The sequence below is a fragment of the Spea bombifrons genome, chromosome 8, assembly GCF_027358695.1.
Source record: "Spea bombifrons isolate aSpeBom1 chromosome 8, aSpeBom1.2.pri, whole genome shotgun sequence".
In the NCBI taxonomy this organism is placed as follows: Eukaryota; Metazoa; Chordata; class Amphibia; order Anura; family Pelobatidae; genus Spea; species Spea bombifrons.
The window spans coordinates 18,235,756-18,257,612 of record NC_071094.1 but is presented as its reverse complement, the minus strand read 5'-3'; the positions used below and the strand labels follow the sequence as shown (position 1 = coordinate 18,257,612).

The following is a 21,857-nucleotide window of genomic DNA, read 5'->3' as shown; positions in this document are numbered from 1 at the left end:
GATGGATTGTTCTCTGGGCTTATGGGCTTGCAGCATCCACGGAAGCCTCACAAGTGAGGCTGACCGTGGATCCGGGGAGGAAAGCCCTCCCCACAAGAAAAATGGCCGCTGCCACACTGATCATCAAAGATTGTGGCGTCGGCAGGCTCAAACAGCTTAGGAAGTGACTGCATTAAACCATGAATCAGTGTGATTAGTAAAAAAAAAAAAAAAATTAACAAATGTTTACATTTTTTTTTACAACATATGGTAACATGTAAAAATAATAACCCACTGTCACCAAAAAAAGAAAAAAGTGCATATATATATATATATATATATATATATATATATATATATATATATATATGTTTTTTATAAGCAAGTCCTACAATTCACGCCATATCTTCACAAAAATTCCTGCATGGAAAGAGTTAAAATATTGGCATTATAAATGCTCATAGGGTGCCTAGTTTAAAAAAATGTATGATTTGATGGGGTAAATTGAATTGGCCGGCTTCAAAGATGTCCCAAATATGGGACATGGGCACAGACCCATGCATGTGGGGTACCATTGCACTCAGGAGATGTTACTGAACACATATTGGGTTGTTGTTTGACAGGGACATATACCAGGATCGGTAAATTCATACCTGAAGTACAACGTGTGAGAAAAAAATACAAAAAAAAAAGGCTGGTGGTAAAATTAGTGCATGGAAAGGGTTAAAATACCAGCATTTCAAATACCTTGGGGTGTCTAGTTTTCAAAAATATTTGGTTTGATGGGGTAAAAGATACCCGAAATAGGATATGTGGGTGGACTTTTTGACAAGTCAAAATTCCAATTTAAAAATGCACACCTCTCAAAAAGGGCCTTTTAGTCCCCAAACAACCTAACAAACCCTTGTGGGGTAACAGTGTGCTCATGAGATGTTGCGGAACACATATTGGGGTGTTGTATGGCAGTGACATATACCAGGTGTGGTAAATTTATACCTGGAGTACAACGTGTGTAAAAACATACAATTTTTTTTTCTTCTACAAAGGCTGATGTAGAACTAGTGCATGAAAATGGTTAAAATACCAGCATTTGAAATACCTTGGGGTGTCTAGTTTTAAAAAATATATGGTTGCATTGGTCGGCTTCAAAGATACCCAAATAGCGCATGGGGCTGAATGACCAGCTTTGGGAAAAAATGGTTTTGAAATAGCAAAACGCTACTGGTACTTATTGCCCCATAACGTGCAGAAAAAAGCATAAAAACATTGGGTATTTCTAAACTCTGGACAAATAGAATTTTAGCAGGTTTTTTCATTAGTTTTTGCAGATGAGTAATAGATTTTTTTAAGTGAGAAAAAGACATTTTTTAACAAAAAATCACCATATTTTATCATTTTTTTAAGTAAATTAGATGATATGATAAAAATAACGGTATCTAACGAAAGCCCTGTTAGTCCTGAAAAAAAACAATAAATAATATGTATGGGTGCACAAAATGAGAAAGAAGACAATTACAGCTAAACAGCAACACTGAAAAATGTTAAAAGAGCCATTGTCCCAAAATGTACTACGAGTAAGAAACAGTCTTGTCATTAAGGGGTTAAGCACACGTTGCAAAATTACACATCCCAATATATACCTATGGGAAATAAATACAAAAGAAGCAAATCAAAACGAATGTGGTTTACCAGGAAAGTAAAACAGGAAATAAGAAATAAACGATTGGCATTTAATCATTATAAAAGTAAGTGATCAGTAGTATCATTTATGGCATACAAAGATGCCAACAAAGCCTGCAAAAAGGCAATTAAAATGGCTAAATTGGAAAATGAGAAATTAATTGACAAGGAGAGTAAAACCAATCCCAATAATTTTTTTAAATATGTAAATGGAAAAAAGTTATCTGAAACCGGAAACTTGGTTAGTGAGGACAGAGAGAAAGCCCAAATCTTAAATACTTTTTTTTCTTCTGTTTATAGGATGGAAGAACCAATGCCTGAGCCCCTGCTGACTAATTTTAAGGAACCATTACCGCAAACATGGGATTGGCTGACGCAAGAAAAAGTGCTCAAGCAATTAAATACTGTTAAGGTAGACAAGGTCCCTGGACCGGACGGTATGCATCCAAGGGTTCTTAAGGAGCTAAGCCTAATTCTGCCCCAACCATTATTACTGATCTTTAGGGATTTTTTCAGTTCAGGCATAGTTCCATTAGATCGGCACAAGGCAGATGTTGTGCCCATATTTAAAAAAGGATCAAAATCTCCACCGGGCAAGCACCGGCCAGTAAGCTTAACATTGGTAGTGGGGAAATTATTTGAAGGGTTGCTTCATTCAAGAACATATCTTGATCCAGAATCCAATTAGTAGAAGTCAACATGAATTTGTGAAAGACAGGTCTTGTCAAATCAACCTTTTAGCATTCTATGAAGAAGTTAGTAAAAATATGGATCTGGGTGTGGCTGTAGATGTGATTTATCTGGACTTTGCAAAAGCATTTGATATGGTTCCACATAAAAGGCTACTCTACAAATTAACAGAAATAGGCTTAGGGGCAAATGTCTGTATTTGGATTGGAAACTGGCTAAAAGATAGAATGCAGAGAGTAGTTGTGAATGGATGTTTCTCAGACTGTACGCAGGTATTAAGTGGAGTGCCTCAGGGGTCTGTCCTGGGTCCTCTTCTTTTTAATTTATTTATAAATGATCTCCCAGGCTGCATTGAGAGCCATGTCACAGTTTTTGCTGATGACACAAAAATTAGGCAGGGTAATTCAGACGAATCTGGATGTTTCTTCTTTGCAGGAGGATTTAGATAGAGTTAGGGACTGGGCGTACAAGTGGCAGATGAGGTTCAACATAGATAAATGCAAAGTTAGGCATTATGGTAAAAATAAAAACGCAAACTATACTATAAATGGAATATCCTTGGGGAAAACTACCAATGAGAAGGATTTATGAATAATGGTACACAATAGATTAAACAACAGTGCGCAATGCCAGCTAGCAGGTGCAAGGGCCAATAATGTTTTGGCATGCATAAAAATAGGTATTAATTCACGGGATGAGGATATCATCTTGCCTCTTTACGGGTCATTGGTAAGACCTCACCTTGAATATGGGGTACGATTCTGAGCACCGGTTCTTAAAAAGGACATTATGGAACTAGAAAAAGTGCAATGGAGGGCTACAAAATTAATAAGGGGATTGAGAGATACTAGTTATGAAGAGAGACTAAAAAAGTTAAAATTACATACACTGGAAAAATGGCATCTTAGAGGGGATATGATAACATTATATAAATATATGTAGGACCAATATAAAGAGCTCTTCAGTGAACTGTTTATTAACAGAAGTGTACAAAGAAGAAGAGGTCACCCTCTGAGACTGGAAGAGCGGAGATTTCATAGACGACAAAGGAATGGATTCTTTTCAATAAGGACAATAAAGGTATGGAATTCACTGCCTAGGGTGGTGGTGTTATCAAATACATTAGATGCCTTCAAAAGGGGTCTGGATATTTTCTGTGAAAGGCATGACCCAAAGGGTACAAAAAAATAAAAAAAACAGCCTGGTCCTTAAGGGGTTAAAAAGGAGCCAAAAAATGTGATGATAATGGCTTCGTATGCCTAGCCTTAAATAAAAGGCATGATTAGTCAATTTTAAAAATCAGTGTCAACATTTCACAGTTTCTGCTAGGGTATACAAACTTTTCAGCACAATTGTGTAAAAAAGGAAGTACACCCTCTTCCAAATCTATGGTTTTACATATTACAACATAGTAACAATTATCTGTTCCTTAGCAAGTCTGAAATTAGGTACATACAACCTCAGATGAACAGCACATGAGCTATCGCACGTGTCACCACATGATTTATTCAACAAAATTAAAGCCAAATTGGAGAAGCCACGTGTGACAAACTAAGTATACCTTGTGATTCAATAGCTTGTAGAGCCACCTTTAGCAGCAATAACTTGTAATAGTAATTGTTTTCTGTATGACTTCATCAGCCTCTCACATCGTTGTGGAGATGATAATACATCCTCTGTATAATTTTGTCCAGGGCTTCTATGAATAAGCACCGGAAGGTCATGTGATGCTGGCGCTCCGTCATAGAAGCCCCAGAGGAAGTGCCGGCAGCAGCGGAGGTTTTCTGCGTACACCACACAGACATCCACCGGCTGCCAGAGAGGAGGATCCTGGTCTCCTGCCGCGCTGCGGGGGAACTGGATCTTAGTCTTGTAGTCAGACCTCTATTCGAGGTCTGATTAGAAGACGACCTCGCATATAAGACAATGGTTATTTTTCAGAGCATTTGCTCTGAAAAAAACCTTGTCTTATGATTGAGCAAATACAGTATATCGCCAGCAGGGGCTGTTCAGCTGTTATTTTGAAATCATATTTCAATCATGGTCTTTACTTGAAAGAAATAAGTGCATATTATGTAGTTAAAAATGCATGTCTAACGCATGTATATATATATATATATATATATATATATATATATATATATATATATATATATATATATATATATTATATATATATATACCGCATTGGCTCAATTATAGGGCACACCCAATTATAGGCCGCACCCTAAACGTTAGGTGCTTTTTTAAAGAAAATTTTTGATTCTTAGTGTAATAGATATGCTGCCACTCTGCCCTCCCCCGAGGTATGCTGCCACTGTGCCCTCCTCCGAGATATGCTGCCACTCTGCCCCCCCAGATATGCTGCCACTCTCCCCCCCCGAGATATGCTGCCACTCTGTCCCCCCCCCGAGATATGCTGCCACTCTGTCCCCAAGATGTACCCCCCTCCTAGACTTACCAGTGCAGACTCCTGGGTGTCTTGCGGGGCCGGCAATGGACATCTACGCAATACGCGTATACAACTTCCGGTGCCGGCACTTCTGTCGTGGGAAGTGCCGGCAAGTGAGATGTGCTTTAACAATCTCCCTTGCCGGTTTGATGGGGTAAGTTGGAGTGGCCCGGGTTCAAAGAAAGGGCATAGGTAGAGACTGACCAAAATTAAAAAAAAGGCGCACTTCCCAAATTTGGCCTTTTAACCCCCAAACAACCAGACAAACCCATGCATGGGTAATATCACTGTACTCAGGAGATGTTGCTGAACACATTGGGGTGTTGTTTGGCAGTGACATATACCAAGAGCTGTAAATCCATACCCGAATTGCAATTTTTGTGAAAAAAACTAGACTTGGGCACCAGGGGGCTCTTCGTGTTCGTCTTCGGAGAAAAAAAAACCTTTGTATTCCGCGAATATTCGACTGTTCCTGTCTTCTTTTCGGGCGAATATTCGTGGACATTCTTCGTGCTCGTTTCATCTTCGTTTTCTCCCGGCTGCGTAGCAGGGGTTAATACGGGGTTAAGAACACATCGGAGCAGCAGCAGCAGCAGATGCGTTCGCGCCGTGAAGGTTCGTGTGTGCGACTCTATTGGTCGCTGGAAGGGGGCTGGTCTGGCATCAACAAATGAATTGCAGAACTGCAGAATGCACCTCATTCGTTGATGGCAGGCGAGCCCCCTGCCGAAACAACCAATAGAGTTGCACACACGTACCGAGGTGTACTGTACACAATACACATTGCCCGAAACTGAGGGCCAAGTTCCTCTGAGCAGTTGTCTTGTCTGAGACCTAGACAAATGCTCCAAGGAACTTGGCCTCCTTTTTATCATACAGTCACACATCCATAGATGTATAATAAAAGAATAGGGATTATTTTACATTTTTAAATCGATTTTGGACCACTTGTAATACATGCCTAACATTTGCTACCTATTTATAATGGCATACTTTGCAACAACCCAACTTTTACTGGACATGACTGGAAAAAAGCAGGACTGTCCAAGAAAATGTTGGGTGTGTTGGCAGGTATGTGAATGGAAACATTTAACAAGAACTAAAAAATAGCTTAGGGTTAATGTACGGTTAAAGATGTATTATTATGTCTGAATTTAATTTAATTTTAATTTTAATGGGTTTATTTAATTTTATTTTAAAGTTATATTTATTATTATTTACTTTATTATATTTATTTAATGTTGTAGTGCGACCCTACCCAGCTATACCTATGTGCACTAGCATACCTAGTTTAGCTAAATTTGATGGGACAGGAAAAAAGCAGGACTGTCCCTGAAAAAGTTGGGTCTGTTGGCAGGTATGTGGATGGAAAAATGTTATAGGGTGAAGTGTGAGTTATAGCGTTAATGCTAGTGAGTGTAGAAGTGAAGGCCAGGGCAAATAACAGGAGGAAAGGTCCTTTTGATTTGTGAATTGTACGAGTGTGTGTTATGTGTGTTATGTGTTATGTCACTCTGTTATATGTGTTATGTGTTATGTCATTGTGTTATATATGTTATTGTGTGTGTTATGTTTGGTAGGTTGTGTATCAGACGGAAAAAAATTAAATGGAAAAGGAAATGGAAAAGGCGAATGAGTGGGCAATTGGTGACCCACTCACCTGTTTCACCACAGGGCAAAGCATCCAAACAACTGTCAGTCCTAGATGTTTGGCAGCGGACTTCCAGAGCTCAGACACTAGGCCCTAGCGTAAGCTGGCTACTCCGGCGGAGGTAGCAGGAGTTGCCACACTGCAAACAGACGCAGCCAGGGGGGAGAAACTACCCTTACCATTAGGGACATTTTGGGCATGACTCTAGCCAGGAAGCGAACTGGCAAAGAAGAGACGCTGGCACCACCACCACCAGCAGCATTGAAAAATGGAAAAGGCGAATGAGTGGGCAATTGGCGACCCACTCACCTGTTTCACCCGAGGGCAAAGCATCCAAACAACTGTCAGTCCTAGACGTTTGGCAGCGGACTTCCAGAGCTCAGACACTAAGCCCTAGCGTAAGCTGGATACTCCGGCAGAGGTAGCAGGCGTTGCCACACCGCAAACAGATGCAGCCAGGGGGGAGAAACTGCCCTTACCATTAGGGACATTTTGGGCATGACTCTAGCCAGGAAGGGAACTGGCATTGAAGAGACGCTGGCACCACCACCAGCAGCAGAGCAGCAGCAGCAGCATTAGGAAAGGCGAATGAGTGGGCAATTGACGACCCGTTCACCAGTTTCACCCTAGAGCAAAGAATCCAAAGACTGTCAGTCCTAGGCATTTGGGAGCGGACTTACAGAACTCAGACACTAGGCCCTAGCGTAAATTGGCTACACCGGCGGAGGCAGCAGGCGTTGCCACACCGCAAACAGACGCAGCCATGGGGAGAAACTATGCCTAACCATTAGGGACATTTGAGGCATGACACTAGCCAGGAAGCGAACTGGCAGAAAAGAGACGCTGGCACCACCAGCAGCAGCAGCATTGGGAAAGGCGAATGAGTGGGCAATTGACGACCCGCTCACCTGTTTCACCCCAGAGCAAAGAATCCAAAGACTGTCAGTCCTAGGCATTTGGGAGCGGACTTACAGAACTCAGACACTAGGCCCTAGCGTAAATTGGCTACACCGGCGGAGGCAGCAGCCGTTGCCACACCGCAAACAGACGCAGCCAGGGATGAGAAACTGCCCTTACCATTAGGGACATTTGAGGCATGACACTAGCCAGGAAGGGAACTGGCATTGAAGAGACGCTGGCACCACCACCAGCAGCAGGAGCAGCATTGGGAAAGGCGAATGAGTGGTCAATTGGCAACCTGCTCACCTGTTTCACTCCAGGGCAAAGCATCCAAAGACTGTCAGTCCTTGGCGTTTGGGAGCAGACTTGCAGAACTCAGACACAAGGCCCTAGCGTAAGCTGGCTACACCGGCGGAGGTTGCAGGCGTTGCCACACCGCAAACAGACGCAGCCAGGGGGGAGAAACTACCCTTACCATTAGGGACATTTGAGGCATGACACTAGCCAGGAAGGGAACTGGCAGAGAAGAGACGCTGGCACCACCACCAGCAGCAGCATTGGGAAAGGTGAATGAGTGGGCAATTGACGACCCGCTCACCTGTTTCACCCCAGAGCAAAGCATCCAAACACTGTCAGTCCATGGCGTTTGGGAGCGGACTTCCAGAGCCCAGACACAAGGCCCTAGCGTATGCTGGCTACACCGGCGGAGGTAGCAGGAATTGCTACACCGCAAACAGACGCAGCCGGGGGGGAGAAACTACCCTTACCATTAGGGACATTTGAGGCATGACACTAGCCAGGAAGCGAACTGGCAGAAAAGAGACGCTGGCACCACCAGCAGCAAAAGCAGCATTGGGAAAGGCGAATGAGTGGGCAATTGACGACCCGCTCACCTGTTTCACCCCAGAGCAAAGCATCCAAAGACTGTCAGTCCTAGGCGTTTGGGAGTGGACTCACAGAACTCAGACACTAGGCCCTAGCGTAAATTGGCTACACCGGCAGAGGTAGCAGACGTTGCCACACCGCAAACACGTGCAACCAGGGGGGAGAAACTACGCCTAACCATTAGGGACATTTGAGGCATGACACTAGCCAGGAAGCGAACTGGCAGAAAAGAGACGCTGGCACCACCACCAGCAGCAACAGCAGCATTGGGAAAGGCGAATGAGTGGGCAATTGACGACCCGCTCACCTGTTTCACCCCAGAGCAAAGCATCCAAAGACTGTCAGTCCTAGGCATTTGGGAGCGGACTTACAGAACTCAGACACTAGGCCCTAGCGTAAATTGGCTACACCGGCGGAGGCAGCAGGCGTTGCCACACCGCAAACAGACGCAGCCAGGGGGGAGAAACTACGCCTAACCATTAGGGACATTTGAGGCATGACACTAGCCAGGAAGCGAACTGGCAGAAAAGAGACGCTGGCACCACCACCAGCAGCAACAGCAGCATTGGGAAAGGCGAATGAGTGGGCAATTGACGACCCGCTCACCTGTTTCACCCCAGAGCAAAGCATCCAAAGACTGTCAGTCCTAGGCGTTTGGGAGCGGACTCACAGAACTCAGACACTAGGCCCTAGCGTAAATTGGCTACACCGGCGGAGGTAGCAGACGTTGCCACACCGCAAACACGTGCAACCAGGGGGAGAAACTACCTTGAACATTTTGGACATTTGAGGCATGACACTAGCCAGGAAGCGAACTGGCAGAAAACAGACGCTGGCACCACCACCAGCAGCAGCAGCTGCAGCATTGGGAAAGGCGAATGAGTGGGCAATTGGCGACCCGCTCACTTGTTTCACCCCAGGGCAAAGCATCCAAACAACTGTCAGTCCTAGGCGTTTGGGAGCGGACTTCCAGAACTCAGACACTAGGCCCTAACATAAATTGGCTACACCAGCGGAGGTAGCAGACGTTGCCACACCACAAACACGTGCAACCAGGGGGAGAAACTACCTTGAACATTAGAGAAAGAAAATTAAGTTTCCAAGCTAAGAGCTGGGTAACCCTACTTGGGCAGATTGAATTTAAGAAAGGCAATCTGCTCCATCAGATGAGGTGCCATGCGTGAGCGCTGTGGACTCAGTATGTTTCCAGTCATAGAAAACGCGCTCACTTTGAACAGTGGTTGGCGGACATGATCGAAGCTGCTGCGCAACCCATGAGAGTGCAGGCCACACACTCTTCTTTTTATCCCAATAGCTAAGAGGATCAACATTAGGTGCAGAAGGAACTTCACAGAGGTAAAGTTTGACCATTTCATCAGCACTACTCTCCTTTCTGCTGCTAGCTCTGTCAGATGGTCCAATTATACTCCCAAGTGTCTCTTCCCAAAACGCAGCTGCTCCACTCAGCTGTGTTGTCATGCTTGTGGCACTGCTGCTGATGCTGCTGCTAGGAGTAGCAGACCACATAATCTCTTCCTCCTCCTGCACCTCTCCCTCCTCTGACAGCATTCCCATTTTACGCTGCCAGTCACGCACCTTGTTGACCAATTGCTCCCGGTAGCTACTAAGAACATTGAATTTCAAAGCTAGCTTTCCCTTAATTCTTGGATAGCAAAGGCACGCTAGCATCATTTCGGGACTCTCTTCCATGCGTTTGCGGAGGTGTACTTTTAGCAGATCCTTCAGCTTCCTGACTATGGCTGCTACGTCAGGATGTAGAGTGCCACCTTGAACAGCCTCACGGTTTTCAAGCAAGATGCTGCCTAGATGGGAGAACACTGGGATTACCTGGGCCAGACTGGCAGTGTTTGATCTTAAATTTTCAGTGGCATCCCTAAATGGTTTAAGGACTGCCACTAGCTGGACGATCACTGTCCAATTCTCCCTATTCAATGGAGATGTAATCCCAATATTATGCTCTGAAGCAAGATTATGGATTGCCCTCTGCTGCTCCAAAATCCTCTCCAGCATGTCTAACGTGGAGTTCCACCGTGTACTGACATCCTGATGTAGGCAGTGTACGGGAAGAAGGTGTAATAAAGTGTTGCGCCTATAATTATAAAAGTGACAGTGAATTAATTATTACACTAAAATAATGTGTAGTGAAAATAAAAATAAAAAACAATACTTATATTGATTTTCCAATCTCCATTTGTTGTATCAGAATCATGTATCAATATATGAAAACAAAAAAGAAACAAAAGATCATAGAGCTTTCAACAAATATATGTGAATCAGGTGTATCCTCTATATGGTGTTTCACTCACATGGAGATGAGCGATGAGTTTGCTCTGACTTGTTGAAATATATAACATGTCACGGACTGGGTCCAAGCTGGTGGCTGGAAGGACCCAGCGCGCCTGATGGTTGTTTGCAGGAGTCACGATGCAGCAGTGGAGTCTGGGGCAGGGCCTGGTTGCAGGGTGACCACACTCGCCCAGGCGTTGAGCACCTAGGAAGTGCAGCCAAACACCAGCGCCCTGATATGGCAGCAGATGGAGTCCAGAACAAAGCGAATCCTGCAGGCACCCTGGAGCAGGCATGAAGCATAGCACATAGATCACGAGCAGGATGCTGCAGGCTGGGAGAATGAAGACTAAGCAAAGGGTTAATGTAGCAGACACATAACACAGCAAAGGAAAGGGAGACCAGGCAAGAAACATGATATAGGATATACATGAGAAGTGGCTAGAAACATGACATGAATAGCGTAAAGTATAAACAGGCACAAGACAAGGAATAAACATAACCTGACAAGACATACATGGTACAGGGCACAACAAAGGACAGGGAAGAAGGCAAGGAACACAGGGGAAGGAGTAAGGAGCCGGAACCCTCGGACGCTTCTCCTATAAGCAAGGATAGGACATATTAACAGGGACATGGGGAGAGGAGAGAGGAACCGGAATCCTCAGATGATTCAAGGAAGAAGGGCAAAGGTACATAAAAGACAGACAAACATGAATACAGAAACTAGCCTAGGACTACAAGATAACTATTGGAGATTCCGTCACATGATATGGCCATAGTATGCTTAGCCCACCACTACGCCAAAGTACTCCAATGACGGTGGGTCCTAACACTAATCCCTGCTGACAAAGATACAAAACAAACCAGACATGTAAACCAAACACACAGCACTGAGACATACCTTAGACTGAAGACTGCAGACTGAGACAAACAGAACACACAGGTGGGGCACACCTAATAAAGGAAGCAGAGCTGAAGCAAAGAACCGGAGCAGAAGCAAGGAATGGAAAATAGAACAAAGCAAAAGGAAATCCAGGAATGGATCAAAGCAAAGCAGAGAAACTACAGCAGGACAGATATGCAGCTCCGCAGCCTGGGCAGAACGTAACATAACAAAGGCGTTCCGGCTCCGTTCCCGTTTAACAAGTTGTTTTAGGAAGCTCTCTCCGAATCCCTTCTTCGAGCATTTTAGCCGTCCACACAGCAAGAGCACGAATCAAGCAGTACAAAATAGAAAGGCAGGGAGGTGAGATATAAACGTGTATTTAATATTTAAAAAAGATGCAGCATGCTTACATTTAAAAAAACAATCTGTAGCTCGTCTGAGTCTCTCCGTTCCTTTCCAAGGCGGGCGACTTGCAGGTGTAGCGTGATGACGATCCAACACGCACATATATTTGTTGAAAGCACTATGATCTTTTGTTTCTTTTTTGTTTCCATATATTGATACATGATTCTGATACAACGAATGGAGATTGGAAAATCAATATAAGTATTGTTTTTTATTTTCACTACACATTATTTTGGTGTAATAATTAATTCACTGTCACTTTTATAATTATAGGCGCAACACTTTATTACACCTTTTTTATTATTATAGGTATTTTGGGGTTATCCTATTAGTGTTTGCAGCATTATTTATAATCACTTATATATATAATTTTATATATATTCTTTATATTTAATTTCTAACTTTTTATATATAAAAATCTTTTATATGATTATCTAACAGTACAATATTTAGCGCCTGATCACTATTATCATTATTATCAGTGTACAGGAAGACCTGACCTCTGATGATGTGGGCTGCACAGCGCACACCAACAATATGACCATCTCGCAGCGCTTTCACCATATTGGCACCTCCGTCAGTTACCACAAAACCAACTTCAACATTGGTGCCTGCCTCTGCCCCCACCCAAAGGCTAAACATTTTCCTCATCGCATGCAGAATATTTTGGGAAGTGTGCTTTTCATCCATCACTTCTGCATGGAGAAGGAATGATCGGTAGCCTGCTGCAGCAGCTTCCTTGGGCACACCGGGCTGCCATCAGTGTGCTGTCAAAGAAAGAAAGGCATGCTGCCCACTAGGTGCACTCCACAAATCTGTTGTGAAACGAACACACTGACCAGCAGCCTTGGAAAGCTCCTCTTTCACTGCTGAAACACAGGACTGATACAATGAGGGGACAATGTTCCTGCTGAAAGTGGAACGTGACGGAACTGTATATTGTGGAGCCACAGCCGCCATCAATTGTTTGAAAGGCTCCCCTTCAATCATAGAGAAGGATGCCCCTCCAACAGCAATGAACTGACCAATAAGTCGCGTTATTTTATTGGCCTGCTATTTGGACATTGACCTTTTTGATTGGAATGCCACAAATTGTTCCAGGGTGGGCTGGACATACAGTGCTCCAACCTGCCTTGGTCTCTGGCTGCCAGCACTAGCTGCTGCTGCTGCTGCTGCTGCTGCTATTGGCTCAGAAGCAGCTGTTGGGGTTTTTCCACGGCCACCAGCTATGCTGCCTGCACTAAGTTTTACTTCTGCATCTTTCCCCAATAGCACAGCGTTGTGTTGAGTGCTGAGGTGATGCTTCATGCTAGCACTGGTAAAATGGCCAGACACTTTCCCTCTGCTTATTAGCTTCTCGCAATGTTTGCACTTTCCATAGCGCCCTTCTTCAACATTTTCAAAGTGCTCCCAAATTGGAGCACGCATAGCCTTGGAGTGTGCCTTGGATCCTGCTTCTACTGCTCGGGGTGGATGAACAGAGGTGGTGGGACTGGTGGTAACAGTACTGGCCATAGTAGGACTGCTAATTGCTTTAACTCTAGATTTGGTAGGTTTTGCTGCTGCTGGTGGTGGTGATGATCGTAGCGGAGAAGGTGGAGGCTCAGGTGGTTTTCCCTACAAAGGAATGAGATCGCTTTGGTTTGGGAAAACCCCTCTGAGTCTTGCTGCTAATTTGGCTCTGCTTGGTACCTTGCATGCTGCTTGTGGATGGGGAAGATGCTGCTTGGGGCAAAAGGCACTTCTTTTTACTCACTGGGCTAGTAGAAGTACTAGTTGTGCTACCCTTTAACTTTGAACGTGCTTCTGGTGCTTTAGGCTTTCCGTAAAAAAACATAGAGCTTGTGGGCCTAGCAGCACTACTACTACTGCCTGCTTTTGGTGCCTTTCCTTTACTTGATGATCCTTACAAGCAATGCTTCCCCAAATGATAAGCGAGAGCTTGGCCTACTTGGCCGACTAGACTGACGCAAAGGCTGCATCAAATGGTGGTGGTGGTGCTGGTGGTGGTGGAGGTGGTGGTGGTAGATGGAGCTTGTCCCTCCTTGGTCCCAAAAGGAGGATCCATTTCAAATTTTGTGTTGTGTGTGTAGTGTAGTGTTTAAAAAAACTTAAAAATAAATAAATAAATAAAAGGAAAAAAAAGGGGATAAAAAAATTAAAGACTTTGAATTTATATGGGCCTAAGAGCCTATCCTACTACTATGCTAAACCTAAAGCTATATTTCTCATTCTAGTCTAACTCTAGGCAGACGCTCTCAAGCCCACTGTCATGCCTCCAGCATCTATATGTACTGTGTAGTGTGCTTAATTACATAGGCACTCCATCTAGTGGCTGACTTTGCCTTTCAGTATTTTGCCTCTCTGCTGTTCCCATCCCTCCTCAGTGAAGTGAGGCATTCTGGGAAAGAGAACTCCATTTTACAGACTGTGCTAAGAAGAGAAAGACTGTAACTTCCATGCTCCCATGTGGCAGCATCGCTGGTAAGCTTGTGGACTTACTCCACAGTTATTCTCAGTCACAGCTGCCACCAGTTACACAGACTCTTATATTCAGGAGCAGCAGCTGTATTTGTCTTAAGTTGTGACTAGCAGACCAGTTCTCCACATGTCATCTATGTTATTACATGTTATGTTTCAGCCATCTTGTATTATGCTGACATGTTAGTTGTATATGAACATGTTAGGGCTGAAACAACTAATCGATAAAATCGATAATAATTGTCAACAAATTTCATCATCGATTAATCGGATCGATTTTTATCGATTATAAAAAGAGGTTTTTTTCAGAGCAAATGCTCTGAAAAACTCCTCTCCTTATATAATCTGACCTCAAACAGAGATCGGATTATAACACCGGAATCCAGATCCCCCGCTACGCTGCAGGGGACCTGGATTCCCCTCACTGTCGGCCGGTCTCTCACTTCCGTCTCTCTCCCCCTCCCATCTGCCTCCTCCCCCTTCCCATACATCACTCTGCCTCTCTATCCGGCACCCTTACTGAAGGCACTTTCCCTGCAGCTTCATAGAAGCCTCAGTGTAAGTGAAGGTGAGTAACGGAGTCTGTCTGTGCGAGGCAGACCCCCATACACCCCTCTGACTCCTCCCCCTCCCATACACCGCTCTGCCTCTCTACCCGGCTCCGTTACTGAAGGCACTTTCCCTGCAGCTTCATAGAAGCCTCAGTGTAAGTGAAGGTGAGTAACGGAGTCTGTCTGTGCGATGCAGACCCCCACCGGCTGACAGAGAATCATCCTCTCTGATAGCCGGTGAGGGTCTGCATCGCACAGACAGACTCCGTTACTGCCCTTCACTTACACTGTGGCTTCTATGAAGCTGCAATGAAAGTGCCTTCAGTAACGGAGCCGGGTAGAGAGGCAGAGCGGTGTATGGGAGGGGGAGGAGTCAGAGGGGTGTATGGGAGCCACCCTCCAATACACCACTCTGGCTCCTCCCCCTCTCATACGCCACTCTGCCTCTCTACCCGGCTCCCTGGTGTCTTGTCAGAAACGGAGGTTCACAGGAGGCAGAGTGGAGTATGGGAGGGGGGAGGAGGCAAAGTGATGTATGGGAGGGGGAGGAGCGAACGTGATGTATGGGAGGAGGCAGAGTAGAGTATGGGAGGAGCCAGAGTGGAGTATGGGAGGGGGAGGGGCCAGAGTGGTGTATGGGAGGAGGCAGAGTGGAGTATGGGAGGGGGAGGAGCCAGAGTGGTGTATGGGTGAGTTATAGTGGTGTATGGGGGGTATTATGAATTTTTAGGGCATATAGGGGGTATAAGGCATATGGATATTAGGCATATCAGGGGGACATAAACATATCTGGGGGTAAAAGGTATATCAGGGGGCTCAGTGGCATATAGGGGGTATAAGACATCGATATTAGGCATATCAGGGGGGCATAAAACAAATCTGGGGTAAAAGGTATATCAGGGGGCTAAGTTGCATATCACTGGCATATAAGGAGTATACGGCATATCGGGCACAGTGGCATATCAGGGGGCACAGTGGAATCTGGCATATAAGAGGTATAAGGCATATATGGGGGCAGAGTGGCAAGCTGGGGGTCAGATGTGCATAACTGGGGGCAGTTTGGTAAAAAAAAAATTTAAACAAGGCTTTTTTCTCAGTTTTTATTAAATATGAAAAATAGTTAACATATGAATTAATATTTACTAATAACTTTGTATTAAAACCTAGTTTGAGAAGCACTGTGTTTGGGTTCTTGTAGCTTTTATTATTATGTCAGTAAAATAAGAAGGTGAATAGAGAGAGGCCATTGCAATAAAGAGATGAAAGTGTAAATCGTACGTTTTTTATTGCAATATAAATAAATAATAAATAATCGTTAGTTGCAGCCCTAGAACATGTGCTTATTCATGTTTTCTGCTCTATTGTTTTCTAGTTTCACCGCACATTTCCTATAATTCAATAAATCTACTGACTTCATCATACAGTCTTGTCTATTGAAAAGTAGGGCGGTTTATCTGCATGTCAAACTACACACACGCCACGGGGTAACGTGTAGCGAGGACAGAACACCCACTAAGCTAAAGTGAGGTTAAGTTATATATAATATTATATTATTAATAGATTAGAATTACTTATATTATGGATTATAGATAGAATATAGATTATGAATTAGAAAGAATTACTCATATATATTATAGATTATGAATTAGAATTTATTATATTATGTTATATAATAATTAATATTAGAAGAATTACTTATATTATGGATTATAGATAGAAGAATATAGATTATGAATTAGAATTTAGAATTACTTATATCATAGATTATGAATTAGAATTTATATTATATTATGTTATATAATATATTATAGATTAAGATTAAAGATTAGAATTATTTTAGTACTACAGCTAGTAGCTTGAAGCTTTGCTTAGTACAGTTGTTGTCGTCACACAGTCAATCTTTCTTGAAAAGAAATTAGAAATAAAATAAAATGTCACAGCAAAACAGTTAGATTCACTGCTTGCGGAACAAAAACACACAGCACTTATGCGGCTGCACTCACTAGCCCAACAAGTTCACTTCACTGATGGACTGAGGTGAGCAAAACAAATGAAATAAAATTAAATATTATTAATTAAGAAAAATTGACTTGGTCTCTTGCTGTTGCTAAAACAAAGCACAAACTAAAGAGCTGCAGCACCAGTACTAATAAGATTAGCTGAACTATAAGGTAGTAGTAATTAATTATTAATTTTATTTATAGCTAATTAACTATTAAGCTAGCTAAAATGAATTATAGAATTATTAATATTACTATTAATATTAATATTTAATATTTAGATTAGACACTACTAGATGTCTTGAATGTCTACAGTACACTCTACACTAGTATATATTTCTAACTAACTATAGTATATATAGCTGACAAATATACCGTATTTGCTCGATTATAAGACGAGGTTTTTTCCAGAGCAAATGCTCTGAAAAATACCCCTCGTCTTATAATCGAGGTCATCTTCTAATCAGACCTCATTCTGCTTCGGCCGTACTGCTTACCGGGCTTTGATCGCGAGCAGCGTCTCTGCTTTTAGCAGCAGGAGAACAGGAAGCTAGCACGGACTCTACCTCCGCCCTCCTTCCTCTGGGGGCGGGGCCAGAGAAGTTGCTCGCACAGCCAGGCCCCTGCAGAAGTCTGCTAGAGGGAGATCTGCAGTTCCGGTAAGGGGTGGGGGGGTGGGGGGTTTGAGCGTGTGTGTGTATGTGTGATTAATGGAATGAATGAGTATTTAAATGTTTGTGAATGAGTGTGTGTGTGTGATAGCATGGATGTGTAAGGGGGTGGTGGTGGTAGCATGGCATAGAGAGGCTGTAATCACACTTCTAACATCCCCAGGTTCCATCATGTACTGGCTGCCTTGGCTTGATAGGAGTGTGATTGCTGTTAGCAGTATATATATATATCTCCAGAAATCCATTTTAACCCCCTATATGCCCCTCTGCCCCATGATATGCCTTTTAACCCCCTATATGCCAGAGTGGCATATAGGGGTATAAGGCATATCATGGGGCAGAGGGGCATATAGGGGGTTAAAAGGCATATCATGGGGCACAGTGGCATATAGGAGGGTATAAGACATTTCTGATATGCCTTTTAACCCCCTATATGCCCCTCTGCCCCATGATATGCCTTTTAACCCCCTATATGCCAGAGTGGCATATAGGGGTATAAGGCATATCATGGGGCAGATGGGCATATAGGGGGTTAAAAGGCATATCAGAAATATCATATCATGGGGCACAGTGGCATATAGGAGGGTATAAGACATTTCTGGAGGCAGAGTGGCATATAGAGGGTTAAAAGGCACGTCATGGGGCAGAGTGGCAAATAGGGGGGTATAAGGCATTTCTGGGGGCAGAGTGGCAAGCCTGGGGGTAGATGTGCATAATGGAGGGGGGCAGGTTGGCAAATAAAAGGAAATAAAAAATATATTTTTCTCAATCATAGCTTTTATTAAATATGAAAATTAGTTTACATGAATTAATATTTACTAGTAAAACTTTTTTCCTATAGGGTAGTCTTATATTCAGGCTTTTTGTTTTTTTCCTGAATTAATATTTTGATTTTGGGGGGTCGTCTTATAATCGAGCAAATACGGTATATATAATTTTATAATGTATTCAATTATTAATTATTAATATTACTGATTTTAGATTAGACACTAGTAGATGTCTTGAATGTCTACAGTACACTCTACACTAGTATACTAACTACCTATAGTATATATAACTGACAAATATATATATAATTTTATAATGTATTCAATTATTAATAATATATTCTATTAAATTATTTATAAATTATATTATTTAATTTATCTAAGCAGGACAGGCAGTAGGCACTAGTGCCAGCCCAGGGCAAGGGCACCCCAGTGCCAGTGAGGCACTGGGTGCACTGTCAACTCAACATCACTACACAGTTGATGACAGACTAAAGCACTGGAAAAAAAAATTAAAAAATAATTAAATTAATAAAATTATTAATTCAGTAGATGTAGAACTGAACACAGTACACTGCGAGAAATGGCAGGCAGAGGCTTACCAGTCTCGCACAGAACAGAACAATCTCTCTCTGTAACGCTCGGATGCAGCACAGCAGTGTTGCCAAAGCAGTCACAGCGAAAAATGAATGGATCTCTCAGGCAAGCTCTGGTCTTATTAAGGCGGTTTCAGAATTCAAAAAGTAGCAGCACAGGCATTGGACGAGACCCTTAGCGTGACGTCACAAGAGTGAGCTGATTGGAGAGACGAGGATCAGCTTACTCCTGTTTGAAATTTTGGCGGCTGAAAACGAAGACGATCACGAAGAATCTTCGATTCTTTGTGGTTGTGAGTCTTCGTCTTCGCCTACGGTTTGCCGGCACTGTATTCTGTTCTACGTTCCTTCGGAACGAACAAAAGAACAGCCTCTTCATGCTCGTTTCCATGTTCGCCCGAAGACGAATGCGCAAGTCTAATAAAAACCACAAAATAAATGACTACCACAGTTTGACAAAGGGGGCAGTAGAATTGGTGCATGGAAAGGATTAAAATACCAGCATGAAATACCTTGAGGTGTCTAGTTTCCTAAAAAAAACCAATATATAACTTGTGTGGGTACACTAAATATGTGAGGAGAAAATGACAGCTAAACACGAGCACCGCGAATGTGTTAAAACAGCCTTGGTCCCAAAGGGTAAAAAAGTAAAAAAAATGCTCCTTAAGGGGTTAGCAGTCCCCTCATACCATGGAATGTCTGTTAAAGTCCATTAAGGTGAAGCATAGGTACTTGGCTTCATCTTGCATGTGTGGACTGATAACAACGTGTAGTTCTCATCACCTCGTAGACGAAGACCACCAGTATGTAATCATAAATGTAGAAAGTTCCAACCATAAAGTAAAAAAAAGGGGGGGAAGTGTCATCTCAAGGACTTTACGTGTTCTGTACAAGTGGTTTGGATGTTTTGATTCCTGTAGAATACGTTTTGGTGACTTGGTCCTTAGTGATGATGGTGGATGTGGTCTGTTGTGCGGATCTTGACAAACTCCATTGGCCATAAGATTTTGTGCCCCTTCAGCGGTATTGACGGTTGTAGTAGTAGCATTCGTGGTGATTATAATGCGAGTAGGATATCCCCATTCTGTAAGGTATCTTGTGTGATTGTAGAGTGCTGGTGAAGGTGCTAAATTTTCTTTCTGTTGCAGAGTATATTCTTAGAGATCCGCCATGAAGGACAGATGTTGAAAAGATGGAGGGATGTTTTCAGTGCGTCTCGCTTGCTGCATAATTTTGTCCTTGATATCATAAAAGTGTATTCTCAGGATTACATCCCAGGCCACATCCTTTTCCCCAATTTTTGGGCGAGGGAGCCTATGGATCCTGTCAATCTGGACTTCTTCAATTTCAAGTTTAACATTTGCTGAAATAGTGTTTGATCATATGGCGTGAGTTTTTCTGTGTTGATGTCTTCATTGCTGTCCCCATTCAGGTCCCCAATGTCACCTTTGTTCCCAATCAGCCCCTCCCAGTGTCATCTCTGTCCCCAATCAGACCCTCCCAGTGTCACCTCTGTCCCCCTTCAGCCCCCGTGTCATTGCTGTCCCCATTCAGCTCTACATTGCCACCTCTGTCCCCAATCAGCTCCTCCCAGTGTCACCTCTGTCCCCCTTCAGCCCCCGTGTCATTGCTGTCCCCATTCAGCTCTGTTCCCAATCAGCCCACTTTAAGGTGTGATCCTGGTAGGGTACTCATATTAGCCTTTACAATTTCCCTGCTGCTGTGTACTATACTTCCCATAATCCTCAGCCAGTATCATGGGGGCATTTAACTGGCTGAGCATCAGGGGGACATTAGGTTTTGCTTTTTTTTTACCATTCTTTGTTACTTATGTTGAATCATATTTGTATTTTTATAATGAATATGCGTTCAGGAAAAGATGGGCATGTATGGTGGGCTGATACGTGGCACAACGGGCCACTTCACTTGACTTGCCCCCCAGTTCCTTAGGCTGCCAGCCCTCCCCTGCCACTATGCCTCCTGAAATGCCTTATTCCTCCCTATATGCCACTCTGCCTCATAATATGCATTTTAACCCCCTATATGCCACTCTGGTATAAGGCATTTCAGGAGGCACAGTGGTATATAGAGGATTAAAAGGCATATCAAGGGGCACAGTGGTATATAGAGGGTTAAAAGGCATATAATGAGGCACAGTGGTATTTAGAGGGTTAAAAGGCATATCATGGGGCACAGTGGTATTTAGAAGTGGTATTTAGAGAGTTAAAGGGCATATCATGGGGTACAGTGGCATATAGGGAGTATAAGGCATTTATGGGGCAGAGTGGCATGCCTGGGGCAGATGTGCATAACTGGGGGGCAGGTTGGAAAATAAAAGGAAATAAAAACAAAAAAAATATTTTTTTTCAATCATAGGTTTTATAAAATAAAATAGTTTACATAGTTTTCATGAATTAACATTTACTAGTAAAACTTTTTTCCTATAGGGTGTAGGGTCGTCTTACATTCAGGGGGGGGTCGTCTTATAATCGAGCAAATACAGTACTTACTAAGTCTAGCTCCCACACAAATATGCTAAATGTCATATACCTGCATTATTTTTGACAGCTCTGCATAAACGCTCTTTCAAACGCACAGTTTCTTTATCATGAATAACATTTGTATTCAGAGTTTCGAATAAAAGGAGAGAGAAAAGAAAACAAGTGTGACAATAATGAGGATTCCATGTGTGTAATCATCAATAGACATGCTTCCGGGCAATGTACATAAGTTGCTGCTGTATGGTAATAAATAAAGTCATGTCACAGGGCACTGTATAAACTAAGGCAAGCTATAATATATAATATAATTCAGAAGGAAGGGAGGAAAGGAGGGAAAGTGGTCAGGGGGGAGGGAAAAGTCCCCAGATCCTCACCTTCATTGAGGCTCAAATTCATCAGAGGCCCCTAGGTCAAGCCAGCTGATTCATGCTGCAGTGTATTTTTGCATTCAG

At 43.1% G+C, this 21,857-nt stretch overlaps 1 protein-coding gene across 1 annotated transcript in view; it reads right to left on the bottom strand.

Moving 5' to 3' along the window:
- The window catches only part of CNGA2 (cyclic nucleotide gated channel subunit alpha 2), a 91,266-nt gene that overhangs the window by 68,353 nt on the left and 1,056 nt on the right, over positions 1–21,857 (bottom strand). The gene's annotated exons all lie outside the window — the stretch shown is intronic.